Below are 17777 nucleotides of genomic sequence, written 5' to 3'. Positions count from 1 at the left end.
TAAGATGGGAAAAACACACTTCACTCTGTCTCTCACAATAAGGAGAGCTTTAAAATCCAAATAGTATGCATGCAGTAGTATTTGAGAATTTTGAAAACACATTAGTATAAGCACATTGAGGAAGAAGACTAGAATTTGAAGTGCACTAAAGCAGTAGTGACTTTTTCCTCTCCCCTCACCCCTGTATTCGCAGTTGGAACTCAACATTTAAAAAAAAAAAAAAAAAAAAAAAAAACCAATAACGGGAAAGCTCCATACAAGGCCTTTCAAGGAAAATCTTAATGTTCAGAAATAGTATAAAAATTCCCCACTTTTCTTCTTTGTTTTCTCCATTCCCCTCATACTCCAACTCCCAAGCGAGTCTGAAATGATAACACTGTAGGCAGTGGCTGCAAAATCAGTGGCAAATCATTCGAAGTCAAAATCTGAAAGACAGAGATCATCCTCTCTGTTTAGTCAAGCTGTAGTTCTAAGAGGGCCAATGCCCATTGTCCTTTTTCTCTTTCTTTTTTTTTTTTTTTTTCCTTCTTCTTCTGTTTTATTTTACTGCTTCATGGATCTAGATATGGAATTATACAGAAGAAAGGGTTAACTAGAGCCATAATTTTCTGGCAAGAGAAGGGGAAAAAAATTCCCAGAGCACTGAAAAGTACTGGGGAAATCACAGAGATAAAACTCAGAGGGTAGCCCCATAAACTTGTTTATGAACTCCTGGGCTCAGCCCAAGTTAAGGACCTGTGGACCGGATCCCATTCAGTGTATTGAAGACTTTATGAACTAACACAAAGACCACTACCCAAGTACCAAGGTGGTCACTGAGCACCACATACACTGGCTTAGAAAAGAGAACTGACATTGTAATCAAACTTGGGGTCTGAATCTAATCAAATAGATTTGCCTGCTAAACTTAAACTATCAACATCCTCCATAAGATTTATCAAAAACCAGCTGACCACAATAAAAACTCACTTCAAATATAATGATATAGATATGTTAGAAGAAAGAGAAGGGAAAATACATATACTATGCAAACACTAATCAAAATAAAGTTAGAATGATTTTAATAAGAAAAGACAAAGTAGACATCAATTTTAAAAACACACACAGATAAAGAATACTATGTAATGATAAAAGGGTCAACTCACCAAAAAAAAAATTAACAGTTCTAGATGTGCATTTCAAAATACATGAAGCAAAAAATGAGAGCTAGACAAAGACACATTATGACTGGAGACTTCAACACTCTTTTATCAGTAAGAAATAGAGCTAGTAAAGAGAAAATCACCAGTGATATACACAATTGTGCAATATCATCAACCAAATGGATGGAATGGCATTTATATAAAATGACTCAACAACAGCAAAATATACATTCTTTTGAAATGCATCAGGAATATTCACAGAAATAGTCCATATCCTGAATTACAAAATAAACCTTAATAATTTTAAAGAACTAAAATTATACAAAGTATAATTTTTAGATAATATTTGGATTACATTAGACACAGAATAGGAAGAAATGGTAAAAATCTCTAAACTCTGAGAAATTAAACAATATATTTCTAAATAATTCAGAGATTAAGGAAATCTCAAGGGAAATTTAAAAATATCTGAATTTAATAAAAATGAAAATTCAACAAGCTGAAGTGAGTGATGCAGCTAATGCAGTGTGTAGGGGAAATTTACAGCACTAAATGTTCCTAAAAATATAAACAAAGAATAACAGCACAATGAAGTGGACTTTCTTCTGTAAATGGAAATCTGGTTCAATATTTGAAAATAAATTTATGTAATCCATTATATTAACAGTCTAGAGAAGAAAAATATGATCATACCAATTAACATGAAAAAATACATTTGATAAATACAATAATCATTCATTTAAAAAAAAATCTCTTAGTAAACCAAGAATAGATAGGGAAATTTCCTCAACCTGATAAAGGGTATTGACCAAAATCCTAAAAAGTGAAAGACCAAATTCCTTCTTCCTAAGATCTGGAAGGTGGCAAAAAATGCATTATTTTCATCATTCCTATTCAATATTACACTGGAATTTCCATGCTGGTACAACATGGGAAGAAAAAGTAACAAAAAGCAGACGGATTGGAAAGGAAGATATAAAACTGTCCTTAGTCAAGCTGACATCCTGGACAGGCGCAATGGCACACACTTGTAATCCCAACAGCCCAGGAGGCTGAGGCAGGAGGATCACAAGCCTCAGCAATGGCCAGGCACTAAGTAATTCAATGAGACCCTGTGTCTAAATAAAATACAAAATAGGGCTGGGGATGTGGCTCAGTGGTTGAGTGCCCCTGAGTTCAATCCCCGGTATCCTCACACCCCGCCGCCCTGCAAAAAAAAAAAAACAAAAAACAGTGTGGTAAAGGTGAAGGGGTAAACATATAAATCAATGAAACAGAATAGGATCTAGAAATACATCCACACACATCTAGCCAAGTGATTTTTCATAACAATGCAAAAGCCATTCAATAAAGCCATTCAATAAAGAGGATAATCTTCCCACTAACATTTAATACTGAGCAATAAACATCCATAAAACAAACATCCATAAAAAAAACCTCAACCTAAATCTTACATTTAATGCAAAAATTAACTTAAGATGAATTCCAACCTAAAGGCAAAATGTAGAAGTATATAAAATGTTTAGAATAATACACAGCAGAAAATCTTTGTTACCTGGGATTAGGCAGAGTTTTTAGATATATCATGAAAAGCGTGGTACATAAAAGAAGAACTGATAAGTTGGATTTTATTAATATTAAAAACTTGCTCTACTAAAGATACTGTTAGAAGATTGAAAAAATAAGCCACAAACTTGGAGAAAATATTTGCAAGACACATATATAACAAAGGACTGTATCCTAAATATACAATGAACTCTCAAAACTCTAAATAAGAAAACAAACATCCCAATTTAAAATTAAGCAAAAGATGTAGATACTTCTCCAAGAGAATATACAAATGGTACATAGAAAGATGTTCAACATCATTAGTCCTTAGGTTAATTTTAAAATTTGTATTTTATAAATTAAAACCATGGTGAGATACCACTATACAGCTATGAGAAGGGGTAAAATAAAAAATATTGGCAATACTGACTACTGGTGATGATACAGAATGACTGGAACTCTTGAGCATTACTAATGGAGACACAAAATGATACAGGTATTCTAGAAAAATATTTGGCAGTTCTGTTTTTTAATAAAATTAAACATACACATTATATTATATAGCAATTCTACTCCTGGGATTTCTCCCTAAAGAAATGAAAATTATATTAACACAAAACCTGGTTATCAATTTTTATAGGCAGTCCTACTCATAGTTAGAAAAAAAAAAAAAACTGGAAACAACCTAAACATCCTTTAGGAGGAAAAACAACTTTGGGTATATACATATAAAAAGAATATTATTAATATTCTTAAGATATCTTAATATTAATTTATAGTTACAAACTACAAATACATGCAACAATTTAGAATATCAAAGGCATTATGCTGAATAAAGGAAACCACCTAGAAGGTTACATACTGTGTGAGCCCATTTATATAACATCCCTAAAAAGACAAAACTATAGTAAGAGAATAGATAATTCACTGCCAGGTGTTAGAAATTTGATTATAAAGGGACAGCATGAGGGAGATTTTCAGAGTGACAGGTTACTGTTCTATAGTCTGATTATGGTACTGGTTACATGAATTTATACTTGTGTTAAAATTCATAGAACTGTACATCAAAGGAAAAGAGTCAGTTTTACTGTATTTTAAAAAATATTATTTTAAAGTTAAGAGGGAGAGAAGTCAGAAAAGAGGAAAAATGAGCCAAGGACACTGACATGGAGCTACCAACGAGGTAGGAGGAAAACTGAGTGTGTTACTCTAGAAGCCTTGTTCTACGTAGAAAATGAATTAAGGGTGGGAGTGATCAACTATCAAATACTGCTGCCAAGTACAGAAGGACTGGGAAATGGTAAGTAGCAAGGTAGAGGTCATTGGTGACTCTGATGAGATTTGGACTAGTATGGTAAACAAAGGTTGAAATAGGTTTAAGAAGAAATAGGAGAAGAGAAACTGAAGTTAACAAGTATAGATAATTCTTGAAGTTTTGCCACAAAGCATAGTGAAAAAATAGGACAACAGGTGACAGAAGTAGAATTGAGGAGTTTGTTTGGTTTGGTTGGTTTAGTACTGGGAACTGAACTTAAGGCTTCACTGAATTACATACCCAGCCCTGAGAAGATTTTTTTTTAATTTTTTTTAGATGTTGATAGACCTTTATTTTTATTCATTTATTTATATGTGGTGCAGAGAATCGAACCCAATGCCTCACACATACTAGGCGAGTGCTCTACCACTGAGCCACAACCCCAGTCACTGAGAAGATTTTTTTTTTGTTAAGAGGCAAGAAATAAAACTATGTTTGTAAGCTAATGAGAATACCCAACAGAGAATGAAAGTTTGATGTGTCCAAATTATTCTGTATACAGCTTTTTTTCAGGACTTATACTACAACTATTTGCTAATATATATACCTGCCACAGGGTAACTATAAAGTCTGGAAACACAGGCAAAAGTAAAAGCAACAAAGGACTTCTTTCATCTGAAAAAACATATATACTTCCTATATATATGTATACATATATGTCTATTTATAGATATATATACACATATATGAAGTAATCTGTTTCCAGACTTTATAGACACCATGCACACTAACTGTATACACACATTTTCATACTGACAATAAGATCCTTGAAGACGCTATCATGTCTTATATATTTCTGTATTTCTCTTACCTAAGAATGTATGGAACACAGTCAGCAATTCAATTAAAAGAATCTGCTGACAGGCACAGTGGTGCATGCCTATAATTCCAGCTACTTCAGTGGCTGAGGCAGGAGGATCACAAGTTCCAGGCCAGCTTGGATAACTTACTGAAATTCTGTCTCAAAATAAAATTGCATTGTACATCTTTACCAAGCTAGATATTCTTTGTTTATATGATACCTAGTGTTGCTATTAAGCTTTCTGTCAATATCTCTTATTTTTTAATAAAAATGAATGATTTGGGTGGAAAAAAATTATTTTGGAAAGGGCTGGGGAGCCAGGAACAGTGGTACATGCTTGTAGTTCCAGCAACTCAGGAGGCTAAGGTAGGAGAATCACAAGTTCAAGGTTACCCTGGGATGGAGCTCAGGGTATAGTGCATTCTTAATATGCACAAGGTCCTGTGTTCAATCCTCAATATCTCGAAAAAGGTTTTTAAAAAATCTGCTAAATGGCTATAATATGTAAAAAGTCAGACTTTAAAAAAAAAAAAAAAAGCTAAGCCAGGTGCAGTGGCACACATCTGTAATCCCAGAGGCTCAGAAGGCTGAGACAGGAGGATCATGAGTTCAAAGTCAGCCTCAGCAACAGTGAGGTGCTAAGCAACTCAGTGAGATCCTGTCTCTAAATAAAACACAAAATAGGGCTGGGGATGGGGCTCAGTGGTTGAGTGCCCCTGAGTTTAATCCCCAGTACCAAAAAAAAAAAAAAAAAAAAACTCCTTACCTCCATTGGCCAGTTCTAGGATAAAACAATTTTTCTCTTAATACCTTTATAGCACAAAGTAACTTGTAATTTCCTGCCCACTCCTAACCTACCACATCACCATGTTTCTGGTGTTAACTATGAGCATACCAGAATTCTTTGAAAGTTTTACTACTGAGAAATATAGTCCTTTTATTATAAATGTTCCATAGTTCCCTCATGTTCCAATGGGCACAAATGACATTTTCTGGATAATAAATGTCATCATCTTTAATAAAAATTATCAACATTTTCAACTTCAAAAAGGGCTAAAATTATGCCTAAAAACTTAAAATTTTTTGGCAGTGCTAGGGATTGAACCCAGGGTCTCACACATGTCAGGCCAACTATTCTACCACTGAGTAACCCAAATTCAAATTGTTAAAAGTTAGAAATCCTAATTCACACAGGGCTAAACTTCTTGTAGATAGCAGTTTAGATGAAGTGTCATATTAATTCAAGAAACAACTTTACTACAAAGCCTCCTTCAATTATCACGAAGTATATTTGTGTGTGTGTGTGTGTGTATACACAAACATTTATATACAGCAACTTGCCAGTATCACTTGTAAATGTACAATTACCATCTAGGAAAGGTTTTTGCTTTGCAGAACTCAATAGTGAATTCAAAAAGAGTTCTAAGAAAGGCCTCTAATTTATTTCATTGTTAGTCAAGTGGTTTATACTTGCAAGAAAAAAATTAGACATATATAATATAGAAAGGAAAAAATGGGAATAGGAGAAATCATCTCAACATCTCTTTTCTCCTTTCTAAAAAATACCATCTTATGCCTCCTTTTTCTCTTCTCCTACCTCCCCCCCCTCCCCAAAGAGCAGGATCCTTGCCAAACCCCACATAAAAACCTTTAGGCCCCTCTCAAGCATGCAAATGTAATTTTCTACCCAGACAACACACTCCCTTTTTAATGAACTCTAAAAACAATCTGTGAATACCCGAAGAAGAGAAAAGAGGAAAATTGCAATGAAAGAAAATACAAACAGAGAGATGTGGGGGAGGGTCAAGATAGATATGGCAAGTCCAGAGTTTAAATAGGCATAAAAGATAATGAAGGTAAAGGGATTGTAATCAAACAAAATGGTTTGCAGGCTGTCATTTCATACAAATTAGAGTCAGAGAAATATATGAATATTCACTTGAATAAAAAAATCATTCATTACAGAAGTGGTCCTTCAAGTGAAAGGATCCCTGTCAAGGCCCAATGTGGCTGTCATTCTTTGTTCCATTTTGTAATTTTAAACAACAACAAAAAATTGTGTATAGATTAAAAAAAAGAAAAAAAAACGTTACATATGCAGGAACCCCAAAAGCCATCAAGAGTAGAAACAAGTTTCTTCATGATATAACCAAATACTATGTCAAAATTAGACATTCAAAGAGTATCTAATAAATGACAAGAGACACTTCAGTCACATGATTCAGGATTGCTCCAGATGCACATTATGATTCAGATTTTAACAGTAAACAGAGTAGGCCACAGGGTAGGATGGGAGGACTTAAAGAAAAACACAATGCAAGAAAGGTCATCAAAATGAAAACTGTCTTCTTGCCTCACAATTTGAAGAGAAGTTTTATTGAAAAAAAAAATAGCTGTAAACCAATTTAGGCTGAAATAATTACAACATTTACAATCTAACCTCTCAATGATGAATAGAATTCTTCTCCCTGCTTAAGGATCAAATTGGTTGGGCTCTACACTTGTCTGGCACCATGCTGTGGGCTATTTCCTTTAATATATAACCAATCAAAGATGTATTCAGGCTTTTGTGAGATCCAAAGCATTGTAGCTGCATATTCTAGAGCATCATGAAGTTTCTCTAAAAGGAGCAAAGCTGTACACAGCGATAGCCTCCCTTGGGTAGCTAATATTCAGTAGTCCCTCATTTCTCAAAGGCAGACATTGAACTCTCATAATATACCAAATACAGATATTTTTCCTTACAGCAGTTGTCCTATAATATTTATACCATTTTTATCCCTTTAATTTTTATGAACATAGCACAAGATCACAGCTGCTTAGGGGGGAGACAACACCAACAAAACCTCTTCAAAATACTAATTTTTATAAACAGTAAAATAACCCATAAATATTAACTGAAAACTAATAGTACTTTATCAGGCTTAATGATAAATGTGATCAACTGAATATACAACATAGCATAGATCTTTATGGAACTGCTATGTCATGTAAGGCATATATAAACACTATACCATTGTTAAATTTATAATTTGTAGGTGAGAGTAATTTTACATATTGGCACATGTGTTAAACAGCATTATCTACACTATCTAAACTGAAAACAGTCTTTAAAAAATGTAACAAAATGCATTAAGGCAACCAAGTTAAATCAAGGATTTAAGGGTGAAAAGACATACAAAACAACATTATGAGAGGTGAGTTTTGCTTTCATTTATTTACAAAAGGCTCGTCATCTATAATACCTATGGTAGTGCAGAATACAAAGAGAGCTAAATATTTCTTTAAATTGAAAAATAAAATGTATCTTTATGATAAACCTAGTTCACATTTATTGTATTCTTTCTAAAACAATGCTTTGTTCATTTGCCCCTATAAATCATGTTTTAAAAAAGTTAGGGGCTGGGATTGTAGCTCAGTGGTAGAGCACTTGCCTTGCATGTGTGAGGCACTGGGTTCAATCCCTAGCACCATATAAAAATAAAAAGTTAATTGTCTAATAACATTAAGATTACCATAGAAAAGCTGCTATGAAGAAGAAATAACAGCCAGGTACTATGGTACATGCCTGTAATTCTAGTTCTTCAGTAGGCTGAGGCAGGAGAAACCCAAGTTTGAGGTCAGTCTGGTCAACTTAGCAAGACCCCCTGTCTCAAAGTAAATAAAAAGGGTTGGGAATGTAACTCAGTGGCAGAGCACTTGCCTATCATGTGTGAGGTCTTAAGTTCAGTCCCCTGGTACTGAGAAAAGAGATAAAATACAAATGGCCAATAAGCAAATGAAAAAAAAATTAACATCCTCAATAATTAAGAAAATGAAAATCAAAACCACAATGAGATACCACTTCACACTCATTCGGATGTCTATTTTATTACAGTCAACAGAAAACAATAAGTTTTGGTGGGGTTGTGAAGAAAAAGGAACAGAAACCCTGTACATCGTTGGTGGAAACATAAATGGTTCAGCTACTGTGGAAAATATCTGGCAATTTCTTAAAGTTGAACACAGAATTACTGCATTACCCAGCAATTTCTACTCCTAAGAATATACTCAAGAGAAATGAAAATGTCCACATAGATATTTGTACACAAATGTTTACCACCACATTATTCATAATAGCCAATAGGTAGAAATAACTGAATGTCCATCAACTAATAAATGGATAAACAAATTCTCATATATCCACACAAAGGAATATCATTTGGTCATAAAAAGGAATGAACGGGGCTGGGGCTTGGCTCAGTGGTAGAGCACTTGCCAGTGGGTTCGATCTTTAGCACCACATAAAAATAAGTAAAATAAAGTTATTGTGTCCATCTACAACTAAATTTATAAAAAAGGAATGAAGTATTGATATATTCTACAACTTCAATGAACCTCAAAAACATTAAGCTAAGGGAAAGTAGTCAGACACAAAACATCATATATAGTATGATTCCTTTTACATAAAATATTAAGAAAAGAGACAGCAGATTAGAGGTGGCCAGAGGATGGGTAAAGAGGCAAATGGGGAATAATTACTTAATGAGAATGGGGTATTCTGAAGTGATGAAAAAGTTTTGAAACTAGAGCTAGGTGGTATATACATAACATTGTGAAAGCACCAAATGCCACTGAATTGCATACTTTAAAACAACTATGTCATGTGAATTTCACCTTGATTAAAAAAAAAAAAAACAAAGGGAAAGCTGTTGTAAATTTTTAAAATTAGGACTTAAAATAAGATGTAATGTTATATGTTCTGGAAGGAAAAGAGAGAGAAAAAGTAGAAAGTAAAATAAGATCACTGACTATGGTAAAGGTAATAGGAGATTCAAAGGATACCATTTGAAAGTGACAAACCACAGAGCAAAATGTTAAATTTTAAAAAGATGATTGTGGGCATGATAAAAGGTATAAACATAAAACCACTAGATCAAAAAAACAAAAACAGACCTTCCCACATATCAAAATAAATTTTAAAAGGATTAGGGGGGAAAGACCCAGGAAATACAGTTAGTAATGAAAACATAAAATAATACATTAGCATTTAGATCAATCATGTAAGTACATTAATAAATGGAATAGGCTTATTAATTCACCTAATAAAATAAATATTTTCAATTGGCTCATAAGTTAAATTTAATTCTTCTGCATATAAAGGTTACACCTAAATTGGAGATTTAGAAAGGTTTAGACTAAAGGAATTAAAAAAGATATATCTGACAAATGAAAACAATAAGAATGTATTCCTGATATCAAAAATAATTAGGCCAAAATGAAACAAAGGATATTTTATACCGCTAAAAGACAAATTTAAAAGTGACTTTGTAACAGTTCTCCACATCTATACATCAATAAGACAAAAATCACCCATATAAAGCAGAAACAATAGGAGGTGAAATAAGAAACTGATAGAAACTACTAAAAACAGGAAGCTTTGACACACCACTATTAGTAAAATATAGGTTAAGTGGACAAAAATAAAAATGAATATAGAAAAATATAACAAAAAGATTTTGTGGATATATAAACACATGTGCAACTAGATTTGGAAATTCAGTATATGACAAAGGTGGTATTTCAAATGACAAAGGCAAAGATGAATTTTTAAATAAATGGTGACTGGAAAATGGGATAGCATTTGTAAATAAGATAAAGTTAACTCCACTCTTCATACCATACACATAGACTTAATATGAATCAGAGATCTAAATGTAAAAAAGTTAAACTATACAAGTACTAGAAGAAAACCTGAGGTTCCTCTATAACCTGGTTGTATGCAGGGGAAAGCTTTCTAGTTATGTTCCAAAGTCCGAACAAATTAAAGAATATTAAATATGACTACAAAAAAAATGAAAAAGAAAAAAATTTTCATGACCCCAAACACCACAAAGTCAAAAGACAAATGACAACTGCTAAAGAACTTAAGAAAATCAAGAGGGAAAACAAACAAAAACTGAAGGTTCTCTTAAAAATTGAGTTCTTTAAAATGTTGAGAGGAAAAAAATTTGGAAAGGACATAAACAGACAATTTACAAAACAAAAAAAGATTTGATTTAAAATGTTATCAGGGTTTGTTTGTTTTATTTTGTTTTGTTTTTTACATGTGTGTGGTACTGGGGATTGGACCCAGGGTCTTGCACCCATGAGGCAAGTTCTCAAGCACTGAGCTACATCCCCAGCTCAATGCTACATCCCCAGACCAATACATTCAATTTAAAAAAAAAAAAAATTTTAGTTGTAGATGGACATAATACCTCTGGTTTTATTTATTTATTTTTTATGCAGTGCTGAGGATCAAATCCAGAGCCTCACAAGTGCTAGGCAAGCACTCTACCACTGAGCCCAATACATTCAGTTTTTAATGATCCTTAAATATACAAAAAGACGTTCAACTTCACTCAGAATAAGAAAAATATAAATTAAAATTATTCTGAGTTACCATTTCTCACCCATTAGGTTGGCGTAAGTTTTAAAGTATGACAACTTACTCTCTTGATGAGTAATTGGGCAATGTCTAACAAAGCTACACTATGGTTTAGATAAGATGTGCCCCTAAAATCTCATGTTTGAGACAACAAGAAAGTTTAGAGGTGAAATGATTGGGGTATGAGAGTCTTAGCCTAATCAATTCATTTATTCACTTGAATAGATTAACTGGGTGGTAACTATAGGTGGTAACTATACAGTGTGACTGGTCTTTCGGATACGGACATATATTTTTTAAAATATTTTTTAGTTGTCAATGGACTTTTATTTATTTATATGAGGTGCTGAAAATTGAACCCAGTGCCTCAGACATGCTAGGCAAGTGCTGAGCCACAACCCCAGTCCACTGGGGTATATATTTTGTCCCTTGGTAAATGGAGCTCTTTCTCTGTTTCCTATCCGCCATGTCCTGAGCGGCTTTCCTCCTCCACACATATGCCTTTTTTTTATATATATTATTGTAAACAAATGGGATACATGTTGTTTCTCTATTTGTACATGGAGTCAAGGCATACCATTTGTGTAATCATAATTACATAGGGCAATGTTGTTTGATTCATTCTGTTATTTTTTTCCCTTCCCCCCACCCCTCCCACCCCTCTCACCCCTCCCACCCCTCATTTCCCTCTGTACAGTCCTTCCTTCCTCCATTCTTACCACCCTCCTTATCCCTAACCCTAAACCTAACCCTAACCCTAACGCTAACCCCTCCCACCCCCCATTATATGTCCTCATCCGCTTATCAGCGAGATCATTCGTCCTTTACTTTTTTGAGATTGGCTTATCTCACTTAGCATGATATTCTCCAATTTCATCCATTTGCCTGCAAATGCCATAATTTTATCATTCTTCATGGCGGAGTAATATTCCATTGTATATATATGCCACAGTTTCTTTATCCATTCATCAACTGAAGGACATCTAGGTTGGTTCCACAATCTGGCTATTGTGAACTGAGCAGCTATGAGCATTGATGTGGCTGTATCTCTGTAATATGCTGATTTTAAGTCCTTTGGGTATAGGCCAAGGAGTGGGATAGCTGGGTTAAATGGTGGTTCCATTCCAAGCTTTCTTAGGAATCTCCACACTGCTTTCCAGAGTGGCTGGACTAATTTGCAGCACCACCAGCAATGTATGAGTGTACCTTTTTCCCCACATCCTCGCCAACACCTATTGTTGCTTATGTTCTTGATAATCGCCATTCATTCACCATATCAACAGACTTAAAAGTTAAGAATTACATGATTATTTCAATAGATGCAGAAAAAGCATTCAATAAAATACAGCATCCCTTCATGCTCAAAACACTAGAAAAAATTGGGGTAGTGGGAACATTCCTTAACATTGTAAAGGCCATCTACGCTAAGCCCATGGCCGATATCATTCTAAATGGTGAAAAACTGAAAGCATTCCCCCTAAAAACTGGAACAAGGCAAGGATGCCCTCTTTCATCACTTCTATTCAACATTGTCCTTGAGACTCTAGCCAGAGCAATTAGACAAACCAAAGAAATTAAAGGGATACGAATTGGAAAAGAAGAACTCAAACTATCCCTGTTCGCTGATGACATGATTATATATTTCGAGGAACCTGGAAATTCCACCAGAAAACTTTTAGAACTCATAAGTGAATTCAGTAAAGTAGCAGCAGGTTACAAGATCAATGCTCATAAATCCAATGCATTTTTATACATAAGTGATGAATCTTCAGAAAGAGAAATTAGGAAAACTACCCCATTCACAATAGCATCGAAAAAAATAAAACACTTGGGAATCAATCTCACAAAAGAGGTGAAAGACCTCTACAATGAGAACTACAGAACACTAAAGAAAGAAATTAAAGAAAACCTTAGAAGATGGAAAGATCTCCCATGTTCTTGGATAGGAAGAATTAATATTGTCAAAATGGCCATACTACCTAAAGTGCAATACAGATTCAATGCAATTCCAATTAAAATCCCAATGATGTACCTTGCAGAAATAGAGCAAGCAATTATGAAATTCATCTGGAAGAATAAGAAACCCAGAATAGCTAAAGCAATCCTCAGTAGAAAGAGCGAAGCAGGGGGTATCGCAATACCAGATCTTCAACTCTACTACAAAGCAAGAGTAACAAAAACGGCATGGTATTGGTACCAAAATAGACAGGTAGATCAATGGTATAGAATGGACACAAACCCAAATAAATACAATTTTCTCATACTAGACAAAGGTGCCAAAAATATGCAATGGAGAAAAGATAGCCTTTTCAACAAATGGTGCTGGGAAAACTGGAAATCCATATATAACAGGATGAAATTAAACCCCTATCTCTCACCCTGCACAAAACTCAACTCAAAATGGATCAAGGACCTTGGAATCAGACCAGAGACCTTGCATCTTATAGAAGAAAAAGTAGGTACAAACCTTCAACTTGTTGGCTTAGGATCAGACTTCCTTAACAGGACTCCCATAGTACAAGAAATAAAAGCAAGAATCAACAACTGGGATAGATTCAAACTAAAAAGCTTTCTCTCAGCAAAGGAAACTATCAGTAATGTGAAGAGAGAGCCTACAGAGTGGGAGAATATCTTTGCCACTCATACTTCAGATACAGTGCTAATTTCCAGAATCTATAAAGAACTCAAAAACTCTACACCAAGAATACAAATAATCCAATCAACAAATGGGCTAAGGAAATGAACAGACACTTCACAGAAGAAGATATACAAGCGATCAACAGATACATGAAAAAATGTTCAACATCTCTAGTAATAAGAGAAATGCATATGCCTCAATGTTCTGCCTCGCCTCAGACCCAAAGCAATGAAGCTGGCCTTCTATTGGCTGAGACTCTGAAACCATGAACATCTAATAACTTTTTCTCTTCTAAAAGTGTTGTCAAGTCTTTTAGTCACAGCAGTGAAAAAGCTAACTATAGCATACTACATACACAGTTTTATCCTTTGGTCCAACAATTCCACTTATATGAATTTATCCTGCAATAATGTCAAAATACTCACATGCAAGGCTATTTGCTATGTGAAAATATTGAAAACTGCATAAATATCAAATCAGGAAACTGGTTGAACAACACTACAATATTATACATATACTCAATGAGGTACTACGCAGTGGTTAAAAAACAAAAACCTTCAACTGATATGGAGTGATTTCTAGGATATATAGTAAAGTGAAAAAAGCAAATTGCAAAAGAGTATATAAAGTATGCTATTCTGAATATTCTGATAAATACATTTTTATTACTGATTAATAATTCCCTATATAACTGTATCATAGTTTATTTAGCTATTCCTCTGTTTATTTTTCATCCTATTGACAATATTTCCAGAAGTCTGCTAATATACATGTGCTCATTTATCTTGGTAAAAACTTATGAGTAGAAGTGCTGGATCATAAGTAGGTTGTATGTGTAGTTTGATTAAAAAAAAAAAACAGACCTTTTTTCAAAGTGGTTTGTACCATTTCCAAAAACAAGCTATTAAAGGTGTAGTTGCTTCATATCATCATATTCAGTGGTGTCATCTCTGTACTTTTCTTACAACTTTGCTATATGTTTTAAATTATTTCAAAACAAAGTTAAAATAGAATTTATCTATATTTACTTTGTGCCAGTTCCATCCTAATAGAAAAGAAATAGTCACTATTGTTATTATTATCTCATAGCAACTTATCCAAGATCACAGATAATTGCTGGTATTATCCACTGACCCATCTCTTTATTGGTCTCACTGACCCACAACCTTCTACTCACTAGAAGTCAGGGCCATTAGGCTGGTTGTCTTCAGTCATGTGCATAACCAATCAACAACTTGCCTCTAAACTTTTTCCAGTTTCATATTTCCAATAGTTTTATTCTATACTTCATTTTAGCTACATATTTTCTTGGCTATACTTTTTTTCCCACAATTTTTTTAAGAGAGTTCTATAGACAAAAGCACTAACAAGTTAGACTAAAAAACAGTGTCAGACACTGAGACTGTCTGAGAAGTAGAGACCTCTGCTTGTTCACATTTTATACCTCAGCATCACCCCAAACTGTTCCACTTCTGAAATCACTAAGTCTCATATCCCACTCTCTTCTGATGCCTTTCCTTCTTTGGTGTTCAATTATCCCATTACAGTTGTGTTCTACCTCACTTGAACTTCCAGTCATCAGTCCATTAATTTTCTTATTCTTCACAACTCTCTTGGGTATTTAGTCTGTAGTAATCATTTAATAAATATGGATAAATAAAATCAGCAGCAGCATCCAGCTTAGATTCTGTGGTCCATATTTTAATTACTCTGTTGTCTAAAACCTATTCCTCAATTCTTCATTTGAAAACTACCTGGCAAAACCTTAAGTCTAGAACTATCTCTCTTCTCTATGTTGACACTCAAACTAGAAGGCACTGTTGAATAAAATCATACAATGCAACTAACTGATGCTATTGAGAATTCAGGTTCACCAATTTTATTTTGGTCCATAAGTATTATCAGACATTCTTATTATGTTTTCTTCATCAGTTTGGTCTTTTTGCTCAACAACAGCTATATCAAACCTCTTTCTTTTTTCAAACTCCACTTGTTATCTACACTTTGATGTCTCACAGACATTTTAAATTCAACATGCTGAAAACTAAATTCAACATCTTTTCCATGGAACACAACCCTAACCATCCAAATACATTTGTTCTCTTTCTCCAGTCCCCTCACCCTGGTAAATGGCACCACCATAAGGTTAGATCTAGCAGTCATCCTTGTTCCAACTATTGCCTCACCAGTCATCTTCCCAATATTTAATCAATCAATAAGTCATGTTGACTACTTCCTAAATATGCTTACAACTGAACCACTTTTTTCATGGTACCAAGTATTTCAGATCAACATTTTTTTCTTTTTTTTTTTTTTAATGGAATGCTTAGTGAATGAGTATGTGTGTTGTCCATGCACAGGGGCCATGCTAGTTTTCTCTGTATGTTTACAATTTTAGTATGTATATGTTCTGATGATGTGAGCACTCAACATCATTTTCTAACAACTACAGTTTTTGAAACCCATTCTCCTGGCTTCCACTCTAAGCATAATTCTAATTCCTTCTCCAAATTTCAGAGCTGACCTTCTAATTGGCTTAAGACCCCTACTAGGCCCTCTTTGATATGACACTAGCCAAACTCTATTAACTTTATTAAATTTCTTTTAGTCTCAAACAAGTCACTCTCACCCATAGAACTACATTCTCTATATAATTCAATATTCTCTACCTGATTGATTTCTCTATACCTCAACCTGGCTAACTCTTACTCAAACTTCATGTGTCAAATTAAACATCACTTACTTTAGGCTCTACCATATTTTCCAGAGTAAGTAAGAGCCCAAATTCATACATTAGTAGAAACAAACATAATATAAAGTGATACTTACAACATATGAGAAGTAGTAAAAAATTTTTAAAGTCTTTTTTTCTGTGAAGAATCACAGAAAAGGCAACATCTATACAGTTTTAAAGGATGAAGTGAGCTCAACCTCTTGACACATACAAACACACACACAAAGGAATGAAGTAAGCCAAGTGTCCAGACAGATACACAAACACATGCATGTGGCAAAGCATGAGAGAAAAGCTTTAAGGAGAGGAGAGGAGAAGGAGAGGATCAGAGACAACTAATTTGGTGTTATAGTGAAATAAAGCACAAGGGAAAGATAGATCCTCTTCAGTATTTAACAATGGTGATCTGCAAACCATCTGTTTCAGAATCACTAGGCATTTCAAAAATATGCTCAGGTTAGGGTTGTGGCTCAGTGGCAGAGTGCTTGCCTGGCATTCGGTGAGGCCCTGGGTTCAATTCTCAACACTGCATATAAATAAAAAGGTCCATCAACAACTGAAAAATGTTTTAAAAAATATGCTGATCTCAAGGCTTCATGCCAGATCTAATCAATCAGAATCTATGGAAATGTGAGCCCAATAATCTGTAATCTTACCAACAGCTCAAGAGATCTTATGCACATCAGTCTGAAAACTGTAGGTGAAAATATTTTTAATAGAGGGAAACTGACCTTGGTTCTAAAAGAGGTAATTAAATAGTTTTATTTTCTATATAAATATTATAAAATTTCCTGTTGAGTCAATAGGGGTTAACAAAATTCTCTAAGACACTAGAATAAATACCACACCTTAGATCCCTCCCTCCCTGGTTTACAGGGATGATTTGACACAAACCAAGGCAAACCAGGGATCAACACAATATGAAAGTTTTTGAAAAGAAAAATAGCTTAATCCTTGGGAGAATCTCATAGGAAGATACTATTTGCAGGGTCTGCAATGGGAGGAAACCCAAACTCAGCTAGGTACAACTCTTCTGTGACAGCAGGATCTTATAAAAGAGTGGACTGAATTGTGAGCCTGAAGCGATCAAAAACTAAAAGTGTACAAAGAGACATACCCTGGTTCACTTGGAGTACTGAGAAAGTTAGTTGTCCATGGAGTCATCCCCATTTGAAAAGAACTTACTGGC

The 17777-nt window shown here is 34.3% G+C and overlaps 1 protein-coding gene and 1 non-coding gene across 2 annotated transcripts in view; both read right to left on the bottom strand.

Annotated features, from left to right (window-relative positions):
* Positions 1 to 17777, bottom strand: part of Zswim5 (zinc finger SWIM-type containing 5) — a 170844-nt gene that overhangs the window by 108735 nt on the left and 44332 nt on the right.
* LOC124968537 (U6 spliceosomal RNA) lies at positions 16170 to 16274 on the bottom strand. The gene has a single exon (XR_007105752.1). It is a non-coding gene; the product is annotated as a U6 spliceosomal RNA (small nuclear RNA).

The sequence above is a fragment of the Sciurus carolinensis genome, chromosome 1 (genome assembly GCF_902686445.1).
Source record: "Sciurus carolinensis chromosome 1, mSciCar1.2, whole genome shotgun sequence".
Classification (NCBI taxonomy): Eukaryota; Metazoa; Chordata; class Mammalia; order Rodentia; family Sciuridae; genus Sciurus; species Sciurus carolinensis.
This window is presented reverse-complemented; position numbering and strand designations above follow the sequence as displayed.